This window comes from Aptenodytes forsteri, unplaced genomic scaffold (genome assembly GCF_000699145.1).
Source record: "Aptenodytes forsteri isolate BGI_AS27 unplaced genomic scaffold, ASM69914v1 Scaffold185, whole genome shotgun sequence".
Taxonomy (NCBI): domain Eukaryota; kingdom Metazoa; phylum Chordata; class Aves; order Sphenisciformes; family Spheniscidae; genus Aptenodytes; species Aptenodytes forsteri.
Genome location: NW_008796214.1, coordinates 957,410 through 962,530, shown reverse-complemented (window position 1 = coordinate 962,530; position 5,121 = coordinate 957,410).

The window sequence follows — 5,121 nt, the reverse complement described above, 5'->3', positions numbered from 1 at the left end:
TATGGGGGATGATATTAGGTCAAATCCTCCCTGGGCACTTCCCGGGAAGCCACTGAAAACGGGTGATGCCACCCCCATTTTACCAGCCGCTCCTGCAATTTCTCCTTTGATGCCAGCCAGCACCGCAACCCGTGTCAGCAGCATCCCCACCAACAGCCTCCCTGATCCCTACTGACAGTGATACCGCAGCCACGCTCCCATCCGCTCCTGCCACAACGGGGTCCGGGCGCCGGGAGATGGACGAGTGATTGATGGGGCGCCCGCGATACGCCACGATGCGCTCCTTATCTGCGGCTTCCCAGTTGGTTCCCATGTCGCTCGCGGGGTTTACGGCATCAATGTCACTTTCTTTCCCTTGGATTTCTTTTTTTTAAACCTGCTTTGGTTCTTTCACACCTATTCATGCTCCCCGGTGAATCTATTTCATCTTCAGGATTAGTAAAATCAGGCAAACTGTTCTGGGCAAGACGCATCTTTCCCAACTGACCATGGGAAACAGGTGAGTCTGAACAGACGGGTACCTATTTTTCATGGCAGGTCCACTGAGAGCTAAACCTGTCTAAAGCATCTTCCATAGGTATTCTTGGTCAAATGTCACAACGGCAAGCGTCACCCAAAAACTTGGGTGCACGTAGAAAGACCAAGGTTAGCTATGGACAAAGAGAAGCGGGCGGACGGGCTTTGTGAAGAGGGGAGAAGAAAATCAGTCTGGGTGGGAACATTATGGGCATCACCGGGAGATCCCTCCCTCTCCCCCTTTTTGGGCTGACAGCTCCTCCTTGCCATGGACACGGACCTTCACTTGAAAACACTGAGAAACTTCCCCCCCCGTCTGTGCTATGAACAGCACTGGCTTTGCCAGGCAGGTGAGACCACCAGGACAAGCCAGCAGCATCCCCAGGGAGTCCCCAGAGCTTGTGCAAAACTGCCAACGTTACGGGACCCCCACCAGCCCCCCAGCACACCGTCTCCCATGGCCAAGGGCTGGTGTCTGAGCACAGACGTCATGACTGGAGGCTGCCGTGTCCCCATCAGCCCCCCCAGCACCAGCCTCTGTGCCCCACACTTGCTCCTGCTCCTCCCCATTGCAACCCCCAGGAAAAAATAAACTAAAATAAGAAAATGAAGGGTGGATGCCCACTTCCAAATCAAACCTGGCCGAAAGGGGCAATTCACATCTACCTCTCCATAGGCTTCATCTTTCCCTTCCCCTCTTCCAGCCCAGCCAAGACACTATGAACAAGAGTGAACCCCCATCCCGGAGAGCGGGCTTTGCTGCTGCCAGATTGCGCTGTGTGCTCAAACCCGCAGGGACAACCCGCGGCCATCTGTTAATCCCAGGTGTGTACACGCCGTGGCTCTGCCGGCAGAGATAGTCTTCTCCTGGCTCCTCAAACACACCGGTCGCCCGACTTAGCGTGCGTGGGGGTTGTTAAAGCGGCGTGTGGGAGGGCTCCCCCATCCCCTCTCCCATCTCCTCTGTCACTGGCCCTGGCATCAAAGGCTTAGGTGGTGAACAGGTTGTCTTTTTTATTCATTATAAAAAACAGGCTGGAACAAGGGACAGCTCAGTCCAGACATTACAGAAACTGTTCCTGCTCTTCACCGAAAACTGACTTCTCCCGACACGCAGTGCCAAAAGAGCACCTTCCCCGAGCTCTCGTCCTCTCCAGAGGAGAAGGTCCTTCTGGTCATTTTGAATTCCTTCACGTTTGTGAAAGGAGTGGGCACATGTATATGAAAAGTGGAAATATATTCCTTCAGCCAGGGAAATCTCGGGTTTATTTCACCCGACCTGATCAACCCTGAGCGTCCCAAGCCCAGGCACCAACCCTTACCATTTCCCTTTGATTTGCAAGAAAAGATTTGTCCCAGGATTTAGGGACCTCTCAGGAATGCTTGGGCTCACGTCTGCCCCAGCTTGTGCAGCCAGCCCAGGTTCTGGTTCTGGTCTCAACTGGCACAGACGCCCAAACTCTCCGGGGACTGCAGCCCGAAGCTCAGCTCCTGAGAAGGGGTCTCCCTGGAGCCCGTGGTTGCATGACAGCGGCCCACGCGTCTTCAGGCCCCCTTGGCCATACCTGAGGCTTCCCCTCCGTGCACCAACGGACCCAGCCTCTGGACAGACCAAAGCAACACGGGCAGGCTCAGAAACGCTGGGAACAGGCCCGCAGGAGCACAAGCCCATCCCGCGTGTTGTGCCGGTGCCATGCCCCGACTGCTTCAACCCAGCCTCCAGACATTGCTTCCTGGGGGGCACTGGGGATCATGTGCATGAAATGCTGGAAGGGGGTTATTAACAGGGCCAAGGTAGCCTGAACTGGCTCAAAATCAGCACCAGCAGTAGCCAAGGGTTGTCACCTTACCCTTTGAGCAATGAGCAGGAGGAGGGCAGGCAGCCCCACCACCCTCTGCAGCTGGAAGAGCCCGCTGAGAAGCCTTGAAATGGGAGAAGCCCTTTCCCCTCTTCTGGGGCACATGGAGACTCGTAACTCACAGTCCCGTCCAGAGGCAGGGGCACAAAGAGGTGCTGGTGGACTCTGCACAAAAGAAGTTGAGGCTGTGACTGTAGATACTTGGAAGTAACCATCCTGTAACAAGGTGGAGCCCATCCCAGCCTCTCCAAACTGAGGTCCAGGCTGTCCACCTTGCACACCCACCTCTCCGAGAGACTCTGCACAGGATATTTTAGGAGCAGGGTTTTCCACTCTTGCCTCTTTGAGGTGGGCAGTGTATTGGGAGGGAGAGTGATGGGGATGGATGGGGGGAGGAGACACGTGCTGTCCCACAGAGCTGCTGAAGGAGGAGGAGATGGGGAGGGCGTCAGACCACGGGGGAGGGCTGAGCAGCAGCTTATCACTGGCTCAGCATCATTTATTCTCTCCCTGGAGCTGGAAGGGATCCGGCAGCTCTTCCCAATGCATTCGCACGGTTTGAGAGTCCAGCCTTCTCCAACAAAACCATTACAATTATTGGGGCTGTTTAAGGGAGAGAGAACAAACCCACATAGAAAAGGTATCCTGACCTCTGCTCTTCCACCTCTTTTCCTGAACCAACATTTCCTGACGATCCTACAAACAAATAAATATCTAAAAAGCCACCTCCACCTGTGAAACATACCCTCCGATAAAACCGCCCAGCCTGTTTTTACTCACCGATAAAGACTTCATTTCCACGATTGAGCGAAATGAGGCCACGTGGGTTTGGTGTGGAAATCTGCATCGCCCGCTTTACTCTCCTTCCCAGGGCCCGGCGGTCTGGCTTTCAGCAGTTCTAGGGGACGGTGGGACACACGCATCAGGTGCCAAAAAAGCCCTTCACAAAGGTTTGCTTTCGGTAATGAATACAAGATGGTTCTATTAATAAAATAGTAACTACGTGTTTTACAATACAGTCTGAGAGACAGCTTGTCACTGTCACGGGGGACATCTGCAGGGCCCGGACCCCTGCAGTCCCTCGGGCGCTGCTTTGCCACTGGAACACTGTCAGTAGGCAGGTCCCGTGTCACCCAGCACTGGGCTGGGGCTAAGAGCCGACCTTGCCCGGAGGTTTGCTGTCAGTGACCGGGCAGGGGCAGCAGCCTGGAGCCCAGGCTCGGATCAGCCTCCTGAAGGCACAGCTTGCTGCTCCTGAAGCTATGGACCATCCTTCTCCTCTCCCCACCTCCAGCCCCATCTCCTCACCCAGCTGCTCCCAGCCTCGTTCTCTCTCCCTCCTCGGGTCCCAGTTTGCTCCCCTTTGACCCTCCCTCACCTGCCCCAAATCCAGCTGTTGCACCCCTTGCCTTTCTCCCACGCTCCTCCTCCTGCCGTGCTTGTGTGGATGCTGGGGAGGCAGGAGCTGCAGCTCTGGGACACAGCAGGCTCTGCCGCAGGGGTCCTGCACGCGCGGTGCATCCGCAAGCTCGCACCTCTAATGCGGGTTTATAACCAAACGTATAGAAGCGTGCTTGTGTGGATGCTGGGGAGGCAGGAGCCGCAGCTCTGGGACACAGCAGGCTCTGCCACAGGGGTCCTGCACGCGCGGTGCGTCCGCAAGCTCACACCTCTAACGCAGGTTTATAACCAAACGTATAGAAGCACAAGCTCAGATCCCTCCGCGCAGCTTTACCCGGGGATGTAGTAAGACACGTCCCGGTCATCCAGACTGAATTTCTTGTTATGAAAGCTGAAGATTTTGCAGGTATGTAAATAAAGAGCTAACTATTTACGTTCGTATTTTTATGTGGGCAACAGGATATTTTTTTCCCTAATTTCACTCCCTCAGTCAGCAATCTGGGCACTTCTTTATCCAAACAAAACAAGCTTGGCAAAGTTATTAATTGCTCAGAACAAGATATTTATTGATTAGTATAAGGATCAATCACTTTATCTGTGGGCAGCGCTGTTAGAGCTGCCTGTGACCAGGGTATTTAGCTAAGAGATATTTGTCCTGGGCCCTGGGGAGTTTCACAGGAGTCCAAGGTCTCTCCAGTGCTTTTAAAAATACGGCAGGTGGAGGAGAGAATTCAGATGAGGTGAGATGGAGGAGGGCCCCTGTGACCTTCCCTCTAGCCCCAGCAGTCACCGGTGATGCCCCTTCAAGAGGACTTTGCACGTCGTCCTTGTGAGACATGGCGAGGGGGGCAGTTTTCCTGAAAATGGAAAGCCTCAAGGGTTACGCCGTTTGCAGATCCCTGGGGTTAAAATGAGGCAGCACAACCTTTTGCTGCGTGGGGCTTGACTCCCGGGGAGCTGCCCTGACTTCACCCCGGCCCGGCGGCGTGGACGGCTCCTCGGGGTGGGCAGCGGCCGCAGGGCTCGCCTTGCAGCGGGGCTGCCCTGGTGGAGTTTACCTAAGCCACAGCCTTTGGAAGAGAGGTGGACTACCAGGCTCGGATGCCCAGAAAGCCCTGCTGGCCAGCTGCAACCTCTTCATATTTCTGTATTTGCAGGGGGTCGTACCTTTTGCAGGAGCCTCTTGCAACCAGGTACCATTTTTCATTCCCAGCTTCAGGAAAGTCGGACAGCGCCACTCTCCGCCCCCCCCAACTCCATCACCTTTTTTTCGCCCACCATAAAAAAAAGGAAAAAAAAAAATTACCATTTAAAAAAAAAAAAGAAAACCAAAAAGGGCCGGGGG